Source organism: Symphalangus syndactylus, chromosome 12 (genome assembly GCF_028878055.3).
Source record: "Symphalangus syndactylus isolate Jambi chromosome 12, NHGRI_mSymSyn1-v2.1_pri, whole genome shotgun sequence".
Lineage (NCBI taxonomy): Eukaryota > Metazoa > Chordata > Mammalia > Primates > Hylobatidae > Symphalangus > Symphalangus syndactylus.
Genome location: NC_072441.2, coordinates 142,853,931 through 142,875,298, shown reverse-complemented (window position 1 = coordinate 142,875,298; position 21,368 = coordinate 142,853,931).

The window sequence follows — 21,368 nt, the reverse complement described above, 5'->3', positions numbered from 1 at the left end:
CTCAACATCAGATTATCCTGGATTTTAAATGCCAGGTCAAGAGAAGAGAAACTTAGGAAATCTGTATGTTTTACCAAAAAGAAAAAGCAAAGCCCTATTAGGCAGAGTCTGGGCCAACTGCCCAAGCTCCAATTCTGTGAGGCCTCCTTCGGCAGCGCCCAGTACTGAGGAGGACCTGGCAGGATCAATACACAACAGCTTTCAGGTTTCTGGACTTGTGTTGTCAACACAAGAAGGTCGAGGATAACAATGCCTGAGGGCAGACATCAAACCCTACCTGCTGGGGCAGCAGGCTGGAGGGGAGCAGCTGGAGAGAAAAGGTTTTCAGAAACAGAAAAGGAGGCCTCTGAAAAGGACTTAGTGAAGGAGATACAGAAGATAAAATCCAAGCTCCTTAAAAAGAAAACCCATAAAGTTATGTTTACAATATCGAAGCCAATGAGAGAAATGGATGGTTTGAGAGGGAGGAGCTTTAGAAAGCCCTTTAAGAGGCTGCAAGAAATAAAAAAGCTAGCACAAAAACTGAACACCCCCAGAATCCCTGCATCCACATCCCCCAGTACATCCACCTCTCCCCACCGTCACCATGCTGAAGTCAGACCCATACCTGAAGCCCTGGCCAAACATAGACTCCAATACCAACCCTGCCCCAACAGGAGGAGCCCAACAGGGTTTAGCCCATGCCCAAGGGAACACAGCCTCAATCCAGCCTGGCTGTCTACCCTGCTCTGGCCTACGCCCACTTCTGCAGTGGCCTCAGTCTTGCCTCAGAAATGAAATCTCTGCCTTAAATTGTAGATCAGTGGATTTGAGTCCCTGCGTGGCCTGCCTGGGTCTACCCAGGCTGAGACCCCACCAAGTCCTCCTTCACTCTGGGAATCCATCCACTGGGATCCCATCATCTGCAGTTATTCCTGTAGATAGATAAACTGAGCCATCTGAACCAGTCCTGCCCCAAGTGCAGACGCTGAAGGGAGGCAAGGACTTTTTCTAAAGGCAACAAGAATCAGACAACTCAGAGCTAAGTCACAGAAACAGAATCTGCCTGGCTTTTTCCTCCTTCCCACATCCTTGGGTGTTTCTTGTGCATTCATTCATTTCTTAAACACTTGCAAATGTTTTCCCAGAGTGAAACTTTACACTGATGATACAAAGGTGATGCAGGTGTAGCCCTGAAGAAAACCTTCATACGAGCATGGACATGACATTCTCCCAGGCTCCTGACTGCAGGCATTCCTTTCTCTGCCTTCTGGGTGGCATCCCTCTGCGGGCTGCACTGTCCCTTACAGTTGCAGCCACGGTGCTCCATAGCTCCTGGTGGCTGACAGTGCCAGCCCTGTGGGCCCCCTGCATGCGGCTGCAGTGGGAGGGACTGAGGGACAATGTGGGGTGGATGGCTTGCTGCATTTAGCTCTGAGCAGGGGAGAGCTCGAATGCTTTCTCCCCAAACAGATTCCTACTGATGAATCATGAATAAACCCACATTTCTTCACTGCAGATGGGTGGAATGCTGGGGGGTTTCCTGAGCAATCCCACTAGCAGCAGACCCCATTCCCAGACTCTCTCGTTCCAAGTCTGAAACAGAGAGTCTGGTACATTGTCTTCTTCCAGATCCCAAGGTGGGTGTAAGGTCCCCCGTGCTGTTCACAACCACAGTCCTTTCTAGCAGCTCAGACTGCATCCCCTGACAGTCTCTAAGTATGTGTGTATAAAAATACATGTATCTGAGCCAGGCGCGGTGGCTCACGCCTGTAATCCCAGCACTTTGGGAGGCCAAGGCAGGTGGATCACCTGAGGTCAGGAGTTCGAGACCAGCCTGGCCAACATGTCTCTACCAAAAATACAAAAATTAGCCGGGTCTGGTGGTGGCACCTGTAATCCCAGTTACTTGGGAGGCTGAGGCAGGAGAATCGCTTGAACCTGGGAGGCAGAGGTTGCAGTGAGCCAAGATTGCATCATTGCACTCCAGCCTGGGCAACGAAAGTGAAGGAAAAAAAAAAACAACATGTATTTATCTCCCAGCTCTGTCTGCTGAGAGGGCCAAGATGCAAAGAAATCCCCGTAGCAACAAGCACACTTAGCACCTAGGTCTTGGTTTTTAAATACTATTCTCCACTAAAAGGAGCGAGGGCTCCTTAAAGAAATGACCAATCCCAGGACTTCAGCAGGGAAAACATGAGGCAAGAGAAACCTGGGACATCTTGCCTTTGCCCAGCCTGTTCCCTCTTCCTGAGCTGCCCTCCTACCAATTAATTCTTCTCACTCCCTTCTCTGACAGTCCATAGTAAGCAGCATCATTCTATCATTCTGTGCACCAGTCAGTGCTCAATCTTCTGTTGCTGGACAGACTTAAGAAAGCACCGTGGGCAAGTGTAGCCCCTTTGGAAATCCAACTGACTTGGGTGCAAACTCTGGTTCTGCCCAGCACTCATTGCTTAACCTCTCTGAGGCTCAGTTTCTTCCTCTGTGAAATGGGGACACTGATGCCTACCTCCTGGGGTGCTATGAGGCCTCGGGCAGGCATCCATGCTGATCCAACAGGCTCAGTACTCATCCAGCAAACACTAAACAGCAGTATTTTCTCCATGGTGCTATGCTCGCCTGCCCTATTAGAGTCTGAGCCTTCCTCATCTGTCTCTTTCCATTCCCCAGCACCCAGCACCATGCCTGGCACCCCAGGAGCGATGCATCCGTGTTTCTCACGTTGTGTGTGTTGCTAGCTGGTATCTGCTCACTGGCCCTTGTTGACTGAGTGGGCTGATGGGCACATAGCCACACTTGTTGACTGAGCTTTTCCTACTGATACCCACTGCCTGGCACCTGCCCAGGGCAATCCCTCATAGCATCTGCCAGGGCCCCCAACCCCCTGGATAAAGGCAAACAGGAAGAATAGCCCTCTCATTTCCTCAGCCCCGCCTTATCTCACCTCATCACTGTCTCTGCACCTCTATCTCACCTCATCACTGTCTCTGCGCCTCGTCAGTGTTGGGGTTCAGAAAGCAACACCCCAAAAGGAAGACCTCAGAAGCAGCCTCAGAAGCAGTTCTTCTCTGACCTTCTTTTGCCCTCTTGTCTCTCAGTCTCATTCTCCCCTGAGGTTAGCCATACAAACTAGAATCTCTCTTCCCTGAGGCGGGTCACAGAAACCAGAACCTCCTTTACCCAAAGCCAGCCATAAAACCTAAAAATATTACTCTAACTTTCCCTCTGCCTTTCTGTGTAAAACCTGGCCATAAAGAAATTATCTAGCCTGGGGTGCTGGCTCACGCCTATAATCCCAGCATTTTGGAAGTCTGAGGCAGGAGGACCACTTGAGCCCAGGAGTTTGAGACCAGCCTAGGTAACACAGTGAGACCTTGTCTATTAAAAAAAAAAAAAATTAGGCAGGCATGGTGGTGTGCTCCTGTGGTCCCAGCTACTTGGGAGGCTGAGATGGGAGGATCACTTGAGCCCAGGAGGTCAAGGATGCAATGAACCGTGATTGAGTCACTGTACTCCAGCCTGGGTGACAGAGGAAGACCCTGTCTCAAAAAAAAAAAAAAAAAAAAAAAGGGAAAAGAAAAAGAAAAAGAAATCATCTGAACTACGTTGTTTGACTGTAGGTTATAAGACTCCCATTCCAGTGAAGGTCCTGCCTCCTGCCCAGAAGGAAGGAATGCATGCTCACAGATGCCAAGAAGAATCGAAGCAGACAGGCCCTGCTGGGCTTCCCCTCTCCGTCTATTAGCATTTGATCATAGCCTTTTGTCCAATTGTGTCTTTTTTTTTTTTTTTTTTTTTTTGAGACGGAGTCTCGCTCTGTCACCCAGGCTGGAGTGCAGTGGCGCAATCTCGGCTCACTGCAAGCTCGGCCTCCCGGGTTCCCGCCATTCTCCTGCCTCAGCCTCTCCGAGTAGCTGGGACTACAGGCGCCCGCCACCACGCCCGGCTAATTTTTTGTATTTTTAGTAGAGACGGGGTTTCACCGTGGTCTCGATCTCCTGACCTCGTGATCCACCCGCCTCGGCCTCCCAAAGTGCTGGGATTACAAGCGTGAGCCACCGCGCCCGGCCTGTGAATTGATCTTTCAGTGAAACTTCAGGTGGCCAAGGGCCTTGGCCCCTGCATCAGCATTGCCATGCCTGAGTTTCTCTGTGTGTCTGTGGCTCTGCTCGGTCACCATGTCTCTGCCCACCTTTGCTGACTCCCTCTCTGTGGCTTCTTCTCCCTGCCACCATCTTTCCCTCCCACAGAACAGCTGCGCTTCCCCTTGCCGATGGCCTCGTTGTCCGCACTCGAGGATGTGGGCCTCAATAGCACCTGCACACATTTGTTGCTACCTCTTCATTGTTTTCCTGGTGGCAGACCAGCTTTTCCTCCCTACTCCTCAGGGATTTATTGCAGATGGCTTTTTTTTATCTCCTCCATCTGGGGTGTCTGCCCTTCCCTTCCTGTCCCTTTCCCCAATCCTAGAACCTCCAGTGGTGGTGACTTCTAGAGATCGGGGGAAAAGCTCGAGATCAGGGCAGGAGAAAACCTCCGAAGTCCCAAGATAGGATCTTCAGAAGCAGCCTGAGGCTCCTCCTTCCGTGAAGTGTGGTGCATGCAGAGAGGGGATGGATATGTTAACACGTGCCACACATACACGGTGACATGCTACTTGGGAAGAACATGTGCTCAGCCTCCGAAGTCATCAGGAAAGTTCATACACCCTGTGTTGGGGACACGTGTACACCATGAGGTCCATTTATTTGAGAGCATACAGGTCCCACCTGTGCAAAGCAAATCCCAGCCTCCCAAAGTGCTGGGATTACAGGTGTGAGCCGCTGCACCAAACAGCTGATCTATGCATTGGAGGACATGGTGTTTGAGGATGCAGACGTGACTGTTGCGGGAGAGGGGAATGTACAGAGTATTCAGCCATTTGTCCTGATTAAATTAACTCTTCACTGCCTCCTTGCCTGTTCCATGTGACTTGCAGGGCCTCCCTGCAGGAAGGGATATCATTCGCCACCCCAGTGACATCAGGCACGGCCATGTGACATCAGGCTTGAGCCAAGGGAGTGTGCACAGAAGCGATGCATGCCACATCTGAACAGAAGCTTCTAGGGTCACATTGCTCTGCCTTTGCTCCTTTTCCTCTGCCCCAGGAACTGCATGCTGTAGACAGGGCCTCCTCCTTCAGCCCAGCTACCAGAATGAAAAGACACAAGGAACAGACCTGGGATCTGACTTGCAGATAATAGGTAAAGTAAGAGTAACATAAACGTGTGTTGTTTGTAAGCCACTGGGGCACTTGTGGAATTTGGGGGTCGTTTGCTAGTGCAGCATGACCTTGTGAAAGCTGACTGAAACATTTCATGTAGCCCCATGGTCCTAAGTACTCTCCACATGCTGATGGTTTTTTTTTTTTTTTTTTTTTTGAGACAGAGTCTCGCTCTGTCACCCAGGCTGTAGCGCAGAGGCACAGTCTCGGCTCACTACAACCTCCACCTACCAGGTTCAAGCAATTCTCCTGCCTCAGTCTCCTGAGTAGCTGGGACAACAGGCATCCACCACCACGCCCAGCTAATTTTTGTATTTTTAGTAGAGGCAGGGTTTCACCATGTTGGCCAGGCTGATCTCGAACTCCTGACCTCAAATGATCCACCCACCTCAGCCTCCCAAAGTGCTGGGATTACAGGCGTGAGCCACAGCACCCGGCCTGATGGGTCTTGTATGTCTATCTCCAGGCACATCTTTTTCTCTGAGCTTCAGACCCATCTATCCAACTGTCAATTCCAGTCTTCACTTGGGTATCTAACAGGCAGATCAAACATAACATTGGCACATAACTCTTGATTTTACTACCAACCATCCTCGTAAATCTGCTCCTCCTCAAATCTTCTCCAAATGACCTGTCAGATTTACCTCCAAAACCCCTAGTCAAAGCCCCATTATTGTCTATCTAGCCTACTGCAACAGCCCCCTAACAGATCTCCCTACCTCACATACAGCTGCCAGAGTTGTCCTTCTGTACACTGTAAATCAGATCACATCATTGAGGCTTTCCACGGCAATTAAAATTAAAAAAAAAAATTCTCACCAAAGCCAACTGTGCTTGATCTGATCTGCTACTAAACAGATATTTAATGATGATGATAATAATAATTGCTTAATTTTATGTCATTTTGACTGGGCCACTGGGTGTGCAGATATTTTGTTAAATGTTATTCTGGGTGTGTCTGTGAAGAAGTTCCTGGATGAGATTAACATTCGAATCAGTAAACTGAGTAAAGCAGATTGCCCTCTCCAATTTGTTCATCTGGGCTTCATCCAATCTGTTGGAGGCCTGAATAGGACAAAAAGGCTGAGTTAAGGAGAATTCACACTCTTTCTGCCCTACCATCTCCAAGCTGGGACACTGGTCTTCTCTGCTGCCTTAAGATTCAGACTGGAAATTAACCATCAGCAATCCTGACTGTCTCTCTGTGGCTTTTCCTTTCTGCTATCTTCTTTTCCTCCTACAGAAAAGCTGCCTTTCCCCTTGCTGATGGCCTAAAGGACATGGGCCCTCAATAGCACTCAACAGTCTCTGACCTTTGGACTCAGGCCAAAACTACACTATCAGCTCTCCTGGGTCTCCAGCTTGTCAACTGAAGATCATGGGACCTCTCAGCCTTCATAACCATGTGAGCCAATTCCTTATCATATAGAAGACATATATATTTATGTGATAAGGAATATATTATACATAAACATATGCTATGGATTCTCTTTATCTGGAGAACTCAGGCTAATATGATGAGGAGGAGGAGGAGGAGGAAGAAAGAGAAGGAGAAGAAGGAATGAGTGTGAGTGCTCAGGCCTGTTGGGGATGCTCTGTTGAGCAGACTCAGCTCAGATCTGACAGTAAATACCTGTACCATGACTAGTCTAAAACTTAAAACACCTAGTTCTCCACCAGCTCCTCGAAATTGGCCAAGAGAGGGCCCCATGTTCACAAGCCAAGTTTGCCATGTTCACTGCCGCTCTATTCCTTTCCCTGTCCATGTCCTCCCCATCCTGCATGGTCCTCCCAGATGCCAGCCCCTTCTGCTGTATTTCCCAGAGCATAGCTGAGCTCTGGAGTGGTGAGTCCCTCGACGCAGACTATGGGTTTTAAGATTCAAGATTTTTTGAGCCATTATGTCACCAGAACAGTGTCCAGAGGCCCTGAGAATTGAAACCAGGAATCCAGGATCCAAGCCCAGCCTTAGATGGGGACACTGGGTTCATGTTTAATGAGAGGAGATCCTATGGTTTGAATGTGACCTCTCCATTATCCAGATATTGAAACTAATCACCAATATAACAATATTAAGAGGTGGGGCCTTCAGGGAGTGATTAAGTCTTGAGGGTGGAGCCCTCATGAATGGAATTAAGTGCCCCTGTAGAAGGACTTGATGGATGAAATTTGCTCCTCTTGACCTCTGCCTTCTGCCATGTGAGGACACAGCATCTCTCTCTTCTGGAGGATGCAGCATTCCAGGTGCCATCTTGGAAGCAGAGACCAGGCCCTCATCAGACAACTGAACCTGCTGGAACTTTGATCTTGGACTTCCCAGCCTCTAGAGCTGTGAGAAAATACATTCCCGTTCTTCATAAATCATGCAGTCTGTGGGATTTTAACGTTACTTTAGGTTCATGGTACATTTGCAGGTTTGTTATATAGGTAAACTCGTGTCAAAAGGGTTCGGTGTGCAGATTATTTCATCACTCGGGTACTAAACTTAGTACCCAATAGTTAATTTTTCTGACCATCTCTCTCCTCCTACCCTCCACCCTCAAGTGGTAGGTCCCAGTGTCTATTGTTCCCCTTTTTGTACCTATGAGTTCTCATTATGTAGCTCCCACTTATAAGTGAGAACATGCAGGATTTGGTTTTCTGCTCCTGTGTTAGTTTGCTAAGGATAATGGCCTCCAGATCCATCTGTGCTGTGTGGTATTTTGTGATAGCAGTATGAAACGGCTAAGACAGGAAAGCAAAGTCACTTGATTGCATTCAGACAACATCACCCTCTGCATCAATCCCTCTTCTGGGCATTGTGGGGGGACACACAGGAAACCAAAGACTTCCCTCACTAATAAGGGAGAGGGTAGCGACACAAGCCTAGCCTCAGGTGCTCTTGGTGTGATGCTGGAGACACTGCTGCCTTCAGAGAGCTCCCAATATGCCAGAGCATCACAGTTCACAATGGAGGCATTGGTCCAGACCCCTTCCCTCTAACTCATCCATCCCTCAGTCCTTGCTCTTTGCTCCAAGCCTTTCTGTGTCGGGCTGCCAATCTGAGGCGACTCAGGGTTTTAGAATATCTCAAGTTGAAGACACACTCCCTCTTCTTCCCATCCCATGGGGCTTTCTGACTCCAGGCTTTGGGGAAACACTGCTCACTGGGACCTCATCTTCTCTGCCCCATGTAGTTCCTGAGATATCTGCTCATCAGGCTAGTGTCCAAGCTAGTTCTGCTCCATGGAGAAGCCTGACTTTCACTCATGATTCTAGAGAAGCATGGAGGGCTCATTCCCATGGCCTATCCTACAAAGAGAAGGAGCAATAATGAGAGAACACAAATAATCAATCAGCATGAGAGCTGATTTCTTGTTGCCGTTTATGTTGTCATTATGTCGTCTTCATGGCAGCAAGGTTCTACAGTGGCATTTCTAAGGCTAATGGAAGAACATGGGATTGAAACAAAAATACTAGTCTTTGGGGCTCTGAGGCTCCAGGGATTACCGTAGTTTTATTCAGAGTAGCTCCCCTCTTGTCAGTTATATATATTGGGGTTCCATGTGAAATGTTATTTAAAAGTGGTTCTTCCAACTAGACAAAGATTTGAGAACCACTGCTGCTCTGCTTGCTACCATATACAAGTCTTGTGCCATCACTTAAAGCGCATGATGTAACGTTATAGATCTCTGTTGTCAACTTGGTGTCACCATCACATACATTATGCCACACGCCCTAGTGTCTAAGTGAGCACGTCTTTTGATTTTATATTCAGTTTGTTTATAGCATGTTTTTCAAATTACAAAAGTAATACATGTTTGATTATAACAACCGAAACATACAATAAAAAGATGGTAAATTATAGCGCCAGTCCCCACCCACAACCTCTCCTCTGATGTAAGCAGCGTTAACATCCCGTTATGTAACCTTCAAGTGGACACCTATTATGAACAATTTTAGCTGTCTCTAAAATCATTGGTGCAAGAATCTGTCATCTACAATAGCAATTGGTGTGAGCAAGGCAAGGTATGAATATATATTTCTTGTTTTCATCCACAAGTTAACTAATTTCCAGAGGTTATCTGGGTTTCCAACAAGGAAGAGCAACCACAGTTGACCAGTGACCACGCAGTCTAAGTAGACCTACAAATGGAAAACCCTGTCTCTGAGAGGGATGCCCACGGTCACAATTAATGTGGGGCTATAGTTGTGGGATCGAGCAAACATTGTATGTATGAGGCTGTGAGCAGTGTTCATGTGGTGCTTTTTCAGAGATGGTGAAGGCTTGTGATTATGGTCTGGGTGTAAATCCCACTCTGCCATTTTTTGTGAGTGGTCAATTCACCTCTCTAAACCTCAGTTCACTCATCTAAAAACTGGAAAGAAGAATAATACCCTATGTATCAGTCAGAGCCCAGTCAGAAACACAGAAGCCAATTCCACGTAGTCCAAGAAGGAAGGGTTTTAATGAAGGGAATTAAAAGCTTCTACAGCTGTTAGAAGACCTGGGAAAGAATAGCTGGGGAAGTCACTACTGAGCACCCAAGGACAACAGTACAGCAGGCATTTCCCAAGGTCTTACCCAAAACCCCTGGGAAGCTCTGCTGGCCTTCTCAGGCTGCAGCAGTGAAGCAGGTAAATCTCAAGAAGCTCAAGTGGAAGGTGCTTCAAACCTCATGTCTGCCTATTTATCTACCTACCTGCAACTAATTCTGGAGAATCACAGCCTTGCCACCTTTTCTACCTTCCAAACCTTCCCTAAGCACCTCTCTTGGCAGACTCAAACCAGGAGCCATATGGCAAAAGGCATTCTGGGAAATGTAGGTCTCATCTCCTCTTCCACAAAGCAAGGGACACCTCATGACAGGTGGTGGTGATGCCAGGTGAACAATCAACAACCTAGCACAACCTACTGCATAGGCTTTTTATGAGATTAAATGCAATAATGCAGATAAAGTCTTAACAAAGTGCTTGGTGCACAGTTAATGCTTAACAAGTGGCAGTTATTATAATTCTTTTTATAACTTTGATTGCAGAAATGGTGGCTTTCCACCTAGCCCAGCACACTCACTCCATTTCATGCTACAGAAAATCCTAGGCATTGGGGTTCCTGTCAAAAGATACATTTCCCATTGCCTCACACCACTCAGCAGGTCCCATCATTTCTTTTTCAGATCCGATTATAATGGCAACATTGGTAAATTGCTGATCCTCTAATTCCTCATAAGCATGTAGCCTGACTCAATGTATTCAAATCAATTACACAGAAAGACATGAACTAAATTCTCTACTTCTGTATCCTGGTTTTATATTCCATGGTGATTGTACTTGAAATCACCACCGAAAAAAAGAGCATTATGCTACAGGTGTGTCTTCTTCATCATAAATCAATCAAGGCATGAGGAGATCCAATAATAACCCTATTTATGAACAAGCAGCTCTAGCTTCACAATTACTATCACCAGACATTTCAGAATAATGAAATGTTTCCAATGAGAATTAATTTAAAAAGATCAAAATGCATGCAAACGTACTTCCATGAAACTTAAATTCAAACCATTCTACGGGTAACCAAATTATACTTGTAAAGAACTCAAATTGATTGGACTTCAAAATTCAAAATTCAATTGTAGAAAATAAAATAGGTTATAAACTGCAAAGGACTTTGCCAAGCCATCGCCTGCTCTGAAGCACAATCCAAACATCACACGGTCACACGTCAGTGCTGCCTGCAAAGAAATCCATTTTACAAACAAACCTAGGGTAATAGGACCCAGATCTGTAATGCCTTATCCTGATTAATGACGGACCCACACACTGTTCTATCCATGGTCACCAACAGAAAAGCTAACATTCTCGGAAGCAGCATTACTCTTAAAATTGCAATAACCTCCAGGGAAAATGACCCAATTTAAACTTATTCCCTCTTTAGCTGGAATGTGTTTAACTCTTTTAAACCTGTCCTTTGCTTGTTACCTGTGTCCTTCAAAGACATGCCCCTTGTTATTCTACATAACTCCCTTCACTCAGAAACCTTCAATAATTGCAAAAGCAATTTAACCCCCAGTTTACCATGATACTATTAAAGAGTAAAACAGTCAGTAGCCCAAACAAATTCTTAGGAAGCCAACGCTTTCAACTGGCATGCTTTTTTAAGACCCTAAATTCATATGCATAAATATGCATTCGTTCAGTCTGTCAACCCACGTCTAGGTGCTGGGTGAGTAAGTTAGAGGAGCTCTCTGACGTCAGGGAGCTTACATTCTAGTCAGAAGAGGCAGATACATGAATCAACAAACAAGACCATCAGGATGCATACGCACTGATCTGAAAGTCTCTTCACTTCACTTGCCTGAGCTGAGGTGGGACCACAATCTTTGAAGAGCCAAAGAAGGAGAGTTCTCAGAAGAGGTTATAGCAAGTGTGAAGGTCGTGTGGCAGGAAAGAGCTTGCCAGGCTCAGGAGGTGGAAACATACATTGCCAAACACAAATACACACACAACATATACACCAACACACACCAAAGGCTTTCTACAAGGTTTCGTTAAATACTGAGTAGGTACAAAAGATATTTATAAAACATGTCCGCTGTACAAAGAATAACAATAAAGGGAACATTCGTGTATCCCAGCATCCAGTTTAGAATGAAGGCGTGACCATTAAGCATGACCTCCTTGATATGATCCCCTCTCTTCTTAACCAAGAGAAATGCTAGAGAATTCATTCTCCCATGTTTTTTTTCTTTATGACCTTATATCCTGAACAATATATTGTTTAATATGTTTTTGATCTCTAAGACTAGAATCTTGCAGTTATGTAGGTTTGTATGGCTTGGGGTTTTTGTAGCCAAGTCAAAGCTATGATAAATTTATTTTTGAAATTTTTGAGTGAAGGAGTTAATAATTTTTAATTAGAATTTGTTATTGAGATAATTATAAATTCATATGCAATTGTGTGTACCATTTATCCAGTTTTCCCCAGTGGTGACTGATATGGTCTGGCTGTGTCCCCACCCAAATCTCATCTTGAATTGTAGCTCCCATAATTCCCATGTGTTGTGGGAGGGACCTGGGGGGAGATTATTGAATCATGGGGGTGGTTCCCCCATACTGTTCTCATGGTAGTGAATAAGTCTCACAAGGTCTGATGGTTTTATAAGGGGAAACCCTTTCACTTGGTTCTCATTTCTCTTGTATCTGCCACCATGTAAGACGTGCCTTTCACCTTCTGCCGTGATTGTGAGGCCTCCCCAGCCATGTGAAACTGTAAACCCATTAAACCTCTTTTCCTTTATAAACTACCCAGTCTCAGGTATGTCTTTATCAGCAGCATGAGAAGAGACTAATACAATAACATTTTTAAAACAGTAGTACAATATCATAACCAAGATATTGACATGATACAGCTCACCAATCTTATCCAGATTTCTCCAATTTACTTGTATCATTTGTGGTCTGTGTGTGTGTGTGTGTGTGTGTGTGTCCATCACTAAAGTCAAGATACCGGCCAGTCCATCACCATGAGGATCCTTCATTTTGCGCCTTTATAACCACCTCCCTCCACCCCACCACATTCTTAACCCTCAACAACCACTAATCCCTTCTCTATCTGTAACATTTGTCATTTCGAAATGTTATATAAACGTAATCATACATATGTAGCCTTTTGGCATTGAATTTTTTCACTCATAATAATTCCCCGAAGATTCATCCAAGTTGTTTGTAATCAATAGCTTGTTACTTGTTTATTGCTGAGTAGTATTCCATCCTGTGTATATCCCACAGTTTGCCCAACCAGTCACCTGTTGAAAGGCATCTTCAACCAACAGGCAAATGGTTAAACAAACTGTGGTATATTTGAATGGTTAAACAAACTGTAGTATATTTGACTACTACAAATAAAGCTGCTGTGAACACTTGGCTATTACAAATAAAGCTCCCCAGGTTTTTGTGTGGACATAGGTTTTTATTTCCCTGGGATAAACACCTGAGGGTGCTACTGCTGGGTCATAGGCATGCTGGGGTTTATAATTAGCTGCCCTCTGTTTTCTAGGCTGGATCTACAATTTTACATCCCATCAACAATATATGAACAAGCAAATTTCTCTACATCCTTGCCAATGCCTGGTGTTCCCATTTTTTTTATTTTAGCAATTCTGATAGATGCATAGTGATATGTTATCATGGTTTTAATTTGCATTACCCTAAGTTGAACATATTTCATGGATTTATTTGCCATTCGAATAACTTACACTGTGGAATATCTATTCATGTGTTTTGCCCATTTTCTAGTAGATTGCTTGTTTTCTTTTTACCATTGAGTTTTGAGAGCTCTTTATATAATCGAGATTCTAGTCCTTTTCAGATGTGTGATTTGAAAATATCTTCTCCTACTCTGTAACTTGTCTATAGCTTGCTTTTTTACTCAAGATTATGGTCCTCAGTTTTATCTATGCAGATGGATTTTTTTGGTTTTGTTGCTGTATCATTCTACTATTGTTTTGTATTTTGCTGTATCATTATTGTACTGATGGACATTGCTTATTGTTCTGCTTTCACGAGCAATGTTACCGTGGGCTTCCTTGATGTGTCCACTGCTGCACCTATATAAGTTCTCTAAGGTATAGACCAAGTAACATTTCTGGATCACAGGGTATGTGCATTATTAATGTTATTAGATAATGCTAAATTTATGCCAAAGAAATTTCATCACTTAAAACTGCCACCAGCAGTGTAAAAGTTCCTATTACTCCATGCCTTTGCTAGCACTTGATCTTATCAGAATTTTTTTTAATTTTAACAATGTAATGGGCATACAATAATATCTGTTTTATTTGTATTTCCCAAGTTACAAATTATCATACAAATAAATACAAATAGTTCCTTTACTTCCCTGGTGGAACTGAACATTCAGTCTAGACATTCAGATTTCCTGTTTCATTAAGTGTCCATTTAAGTTACTTTGCCCATTTTTGTATTGAGTTGTGTTTTCACACTGCTATAAAGACACTACCTGAGACTGAGTAATTTATAAAGAAAGGGGTTTTAATGGACTCACAGGGAAAGCCTCAGGAAACTTACAATCATGGCAGAAGGTGAAGGGGAAACAAGGCACATCTTCAAAACGCGGTAGGAGAGGGAGAGAGAAAGAAGGAGGAAGCACCACTTACCAAACAACCAGATCTCATGAGAATTCACTCACTAGCATAAGAACAGCATGGGGGAAACTGGCCCCCTTGATCCAATCACCTCCCACCAGATTCTTCCCTCTGTTGCCCCCTTGATCCAATCACCTCCCATCAGGTTCTTCCCTCTGTTGGCAGTGGCCGCTGCCATCATGCAGGCTGCAGCAGGTAGGCACCACCCCAGGGCTGCACACTCCGAGAAGCAGGCAGGAGCTGGTGACAAGTGGGAGCCCCACCCTTTTTGAGTTGGCAAGGCGAGAGTTCCCTAGGTGCAGCTGTGGCCACCCTCCCAAGCACAGGACCCAAGAGTCTCTGTGGTCTTTACTCTTGGGGGCCTCAGAAGTCCCCCCCAACCCCCTGGCCCCACAGGCTCTGGAGTGTCTGCTCCTGCTGCCTGGCCTCTCCACTCCTGGCACCCTACTCCAAGCTTGGAGCCAGGCTGGGGCCTATCCTGGGCACTGGCACAGCCTGGCCAGGTGTGCACATTCTTGGGGCAGCGCTGACACACCAGTACCCTGCTACCTCGGCCCCCTCCAGAATTTGGGCAAAATGAGCATGAGAGGAGAAACTGAGGGGGAGGGCTGAGGGTGGCTTGGCACAATCTTTCCTTACTGAACTGTAGTACCAACTCTGTCATAAATCAAGTTTCCGTTTGTATTAGGTATTAGGAGCTGTTCTCAGATTTCTATTTTCTTCCATTGGTCTGTCTATTCCTAAGACGGTGCCACTCTGTTTTAATTTCTATAGTGTTGTAATGCTTTTTGATAAACTAGTTCTCCACTCTCTTCTTCTTTAGCAGATTTTGACTATTCTTTGCCCCTTATTCTTTCATACATATTTTAGAATCAGTTTTTCAGAATCTTTGATAAAGAAACCTGTTGAATTCTAACTGAAATTGCATTGAATCTATGTTTGAATCAATTTGGGAAAAAAGAAATTTTTACATTATTGTCTTTCAATCTATGAACTTAGCCTTTTTCTTATTTTATTATTATTATTTTTTTTGACAGAGTCTTGCTCTTGTTGCCCAGGCTGGAGTGCAATGGCACAATTTTGGCTCACTGCAACCTTTGCCTCCTGCGTTCAAGCAATTCTCCTGCCTCAGCCTCCCGAGTAGCTGGGATTACAGGCGCCCGCCACTATGCCCAGCTAATTTTTGTATTTTTAGTAGAGATGGGGTTTCAGCATGTTGGCCAGGCTGGTCTTGAACTCCTGAACTCAGGTGATCCACCTGCCTTGGCCTCCCAAAGTGCTGGGATTACAGGATGAGCCACTGCACCCAGCCAGCCTACTATTACTTTATCATTTTTTAATGTTTTCAATATTTTTTATATGTTCTCCATAACGTTTTCGTACATATTTTTTAGATTTACTCCTAGATATTTTATTGGAGGTACTGTAAATGGTATCTATTCTTTGCCTCTTATTTCTTCATATATATTTTAGAATCAGTTTTTCAGAATCTCTGAAAAAGAAACCTATTGAATTTTAACTGAAATTGCATCAAATCTATGTTTGAGTCAATCGGGGAAAACAGAAATTTTTACATTATTACCTTTCAATCCATGAACCTAGCCCACTATTATTTTATCACTTTCTAATGTTTTCAATAGTTTTTATATTTTCTCCATAAAGTTCCTGTACATATTTTTTTAGATTTACTCCTAGATATTTCATTTCATTGGAGGTACTGTAAATGGTACCTATTCTGAAGTAAAATTTGGACTGCTTATTGCTGATGTAGAAGATGCAGTTAACTTTTTGCACTGGTTTTATATCCAGAGACCTTTTATTAATTCTAATAATGTATCTGCATATTCATGGAGGGTTTCTATGTTTATAAGCTAACATTTTAAAGTGATAACAATACGATTTTTCTTCGTGATCTGTATTTCCTCTGTGTGTGTGTGTGTGTGTGTGTGTGTGTGTGTGTGTGTGTGTGTGTTATTTGCCTTGTTTCATTGGCTAGGACCTTTAGCATATTGCTGAAGAGATGTGGTGATAGCAGACGGCTTTGTATTGTTTCTTATCTTAAAGGGAATTATTTCAGTGCTTCACCTTTAAATAAGATGTTTGGGGCCAGGCGCGGTGGCTCACGCCTGTAATCCCAGCACTCTGGGAGGCCGAGGCGGGCGGATCACGAGGTCAGGAGATCGAGACCATCCTGGCTAACACAGTGAAACCCCATCTCTACTAAAAATCACAAAATATTAGCTGGGTGTAGTGGCAGGCGCCTGTAGTCCCAGCTACTCAGGAGGTTGAGGCAGGAGAATGCTGTGAACCTGGGTGGCGGAGCTTGCAGTGAGCTGAGATCGCACCACTGCACTCCAGCCTGGGCAACAAAGCGAGACTCCGTCTCGAAAAAAAAAAAAAAAAAAAGATATTTGGTATAGGTTTTTTGTAAGTGTCCTTTATCAGGTAAGAACATTTTCGTCTATTCCTGGCTTACAAAGACTTCTTTAAAAGATCATAAGTGAATACTAAATTTTATTGTATTTTTGTATCTATTAAAATGATTGATATGGTTTGGATTTATGTCCCCACTCAAATCTCGTGTCAATTTGGAGGAGAGGCCTGGTGGAAGATGACTGGATCATAGGTGCACATTTCCCCCTTGCTGTTCTTGTGATAGTGAATGAGTTCTCACTAAAATCGTGTAGCACTTCCCCCTTCACTCTCTCTCTCTTCTGCCACCATGTGAACAAGGTTGCTTGCTTCCCCTTCGCCTTCCACCATGATTGTAAGTTTCCTGAGGCCTCTCAGTCATGCTTTCCGTTAACCCTGCAGAACTGTGAGTCAATTAAACCTCTTTTTTTCATAAATTATCCAGTTTCAAGTAATTCTTTATAGCAGTGTGAAAACAGACTAATACAATGCTCACATTGTTTTTCTTCTTTATCTTGTTAATGTAAGGAATCACAGTGATTTTTTATGCTTTAATGGTTCCCCAATCTTACATGCCTTAGGTAAACCAGCTCGTGGCGTATTATCGTTTTTCTACATTGTAGGATTTTGTTTACCAACATTCAGTTTAGAATTATGTGTCAATGATAAGTAAAAATTGCCTGCAAGTTTCTTCTCACATTATCATTGTCAAGATTTAGTATCAAAATTATACTAGCTTTATAAAATGGGTTGGGACATATTCATATTTTCTCTTTATCTATATTATAGACTAGTTTGTGTAAGATTGAAAATATCTATCTCCTGAATGTTTGGTAAATCTCACAAGTAAAATCATTCGGGAGGATCTGATTTTTCTTTAGGGTACATTTTTAAACTAATCGTTCCATTTATTTAATAATTATAGTGCTCTTTGTTTCATATGTCTTCTTGAAAAGATTTTTGTAGCTTCTATCTCTTTAGAAATTTTTCCATTTCATCTAAGTTTTCGAAAATATTAGCTTAAAGTTGTTAATTATCTTTTAAATCTCTGCAGCATCTGTAAATATGTTTGCTTTTTTTATTCCTTGCATTGCTTTGTCTGTCTCCTTTCTTTTTCCTTGCTCAATCTTACCAGAAATTTTTCAACTTTATTAGTTTCTCAGAGAAAGAACTTTTGGCTGCATTAAGCCTCTTCATTGTGCATTTGATTTTCATCTCATAAGTGTTTTCTCTTTTTTTAAAAAAAATATTTCCTATGTTCTGCTTTTTTGGATTATTCTTATGTTATTCCTTTTTAAATTCTTCAGTTGGATATTTAGCTCAGTGGGTCTCAATCAGGGACCGTTTTGGCCCCTATGGGACATTGAGCAATGTCTGGAGATATTATTTGGTTGTCACAACTGGGGGAAGGATGATATTGGTATCTAGTGAGTAGTCACCAAGGATGCTGCTAAACATCCTACAGTGAGCAACAGCCCCAGAAACAAAGAATTATCCAGCCCAAATGTCAAGAGTGCTGAAGTTGAGAAACCCTGGTCTAGCTTATTAATCTTCAGCATTTATTCTTTTCTAATGAGACCACTCAATGCTAAAAATTTCCTGCTGAGTACTGCTTTAGCTTCACACCATAACTTTTTTTTAAATTTAAATACAGTGAAATTTGCTTTCTTTTTGGTGGATGCTTGTATGAGCTTTAATATGCATTCACCACACTCAAGATATAACGCGGTTTCATCACCCCGGAAAATGCTCTCATGCTGCCCTTTTGTGTCAAACTCTTCCCCTACCACTGATCCACTCTCCATACCTATAGCTTTCCAGGATTTCATGTCAATATAATAATAGAATATGTTTGTTTTGAGACAGGGTCTCACTCTGTTGCCCAGTCTGGAATATAGTGGTGCAATCACAGCTCACTACAATCTCAGACCCCTAGGCTCAACTGATCCTCCTGCCTCAGCCTCCAGAGTAGCTGAGACTACAGGTGCGCCCTACCACACCTGGCTAGTTTTTTTATTTTTTGTGGAATCAAAGTCTTACTGTGTTAAACAGGCTGGTCTTGAAAGTGTTTCAGAATATACATAACTCTGAAAATGGCTTCTTTAACTCAGGATAAAGGCCTTGAGATGCATTCACACTATTGCATAAATCAATAGCTCATTCATTTTTTATTGCTGTGTAGTATTCTATTGTATGGATGTACTATGGTCTGATTATCCACTTACACATTAAAGGACTTTGGGGTTGTTTTCATTCTTTTGGTGTATTGAACTGCTATTTGTGAACAGATCTTTTTATGTAAACACTGTTTTCATTTCCTCAAGTACCCAGGAATAGGTAGCTGGATCATATGATAAATATATGTTTATAAGAAATTATCAAACTGTTTTCCAGAGTGGCTGTACCATTTTCATTCCCAGCAGCAATGTATGAGAATTCCAGTTGCTCCACACACTCATCAGCATTTGATATTATTAGGTTTGGGTTTTTTAATATAATTTTGTCCATTTGATAGATATGTAGTCATTTTGGTTTTAATTTTCATTTCTCCAATAGCTAATAATCTTGAGCATCTTTCCCTGTGTTGATATGCCATTGATATTGTTTCTTTAGTGAGATGCCTGTTCATATCTTTGGGTTTTCTATTTGATTATTTGTTTTCTTGCTACTGAGTGTTTCAGCAATTTTACTGAAGTCTAACTGAATACAATAAACTTCAGATAGAAAATGAACAATTTGGTAAGTTTTGACCACTCATGAAACTATTATCAAAATCAAAACCAATAGTTACAGTGAACATAACTATTAACCTAAAATTTCTTTGGAATCCCTCCGTCTCTTCTCCCCTTCCCCAATTCCAGGCAACCATTGAGCTTTCATTTTCTAGAAATTTTCTATGCTTGCATTTTCTAGAAATTTATAAAAATGAAATCATAGTATGAATTCTTTTTGCTTGGCTTCTTTCATTTAGCAAAATCATTTTTGAAGTTCCTTCATGTAGTTGTGTGTATGAGTAGTTTGTTCCTTTTTATTTCTTAGAATTATTCTATCTGTGGACTTACTTCAATTTACTTTTCCATTCACTAGTTAATGGACACTTATTTTCAAATGGTAGTTTAGGACTACCATTTGAAAAAAAGTGCTATAAGCTGATATAAATGTTTATGTAAAACTCTCTGTATGAACATAAACTTTCTTTTGTGCAAATAGGAGTAAAATGCAAGCTTATATGATAGGTGCATGCTTAAGTTTTTAAGAAACTGCCCAACTATTTTCCAAAGTGCTTTCCATTTTACATTGCCATTTAGAAGTGTACAAGAGTTCCAGTCCCTTCACGTCCTGGCCAACACTTGGTATGGTTTGTCTTTTTAATTTTAGCCATCCCAATGGGTGTGTGGAGAATCTCACTAGGTTTTAATGTGTATTTTCCCAATAATTAATGATTTTTTACACCTTTCGTATGCTTATCTTCCATGACATATCTTTTTTGGTGAGGTGTCTGTTTATATCTGTTGCCTATTTTCTACTGGGTTGTGTTCTTGTTATCGAGTTTTGAGAGTTCTTTATATATTCTGGATACATGCCTTTTATCAGATATATGCAGTGCAGATATTTTCTCCTAGTTTGTGTCTGTCTTTTGATTCACTTAGCAGTATGTTTTGAAGAGCAGAAGTTTTTAATTTTGATGAGTTCCAATTGAGCAATTTTCTCCTTTACAGGTTATGCTTTAGGCAACCTATCTAGTTATCTTTGTCTAATCCAAGGTCACAAAAATTTGTCTTTGTCACAGCATGTGTCTTCCTTTTAGTTATGCAAATTTCTACAGCTGGCTTGAATTCCTCCCCAGAAAATGGGTTTTTCTTTTCTACCACATAGCCAAGCTGCAAATTTTCCAATCTTTTATGCTCTGCTTCCCTTTTAAATATAAGTTCCAGTTTCATGTCATTTATTTGCTCAGTTCATTTTGCTCACACATATGGACTTAAGCTGTTATAAGCAGCCAGGTCACATCTTGAGCACTTTGCTGCTTAGAAATTTCTTCCACCAGATACCCTAAATCAGCACTCTCAAGCTCAACATTCCACAGATCCCTGGAGCAGGGGCACAATCTTTTAAACAACCAGATCTTGTGAGGACTTTATCACAAGAACAGCACTATGGGGATGTTGCTATGCCATTAGAAACTGCCTCCCATGATCCAATTACCTCCTACTAGGCCCCACCTCCAGCACTGGGGATTACATCATTTCAACATGAGATTTGAGTGAGGACACAGATCCAAACCACATCATTCCACCCCGGCCCCTTCCAAATCTCATGTCCTTCTCACATTTCAAAATCTAATCATGCCTTTCCAACAGCCCCCAAGTCTTAACTCATTCCAGCATTAACTCAAAAGCCCATAGTCTGAAGTCTCATCTGAGACAAGGTTAGTCCTGTCTGTCTATGAGCCTATAAAATAAAAGACAAGTTAGTTACTTCCAAGATACAAAGGGAGAATAAGCAGCGGGTAAGTACTTCCATTTGAAACAGGAGAAAGTGACCAAAAGAAACGGTCAACAGGCCCCATG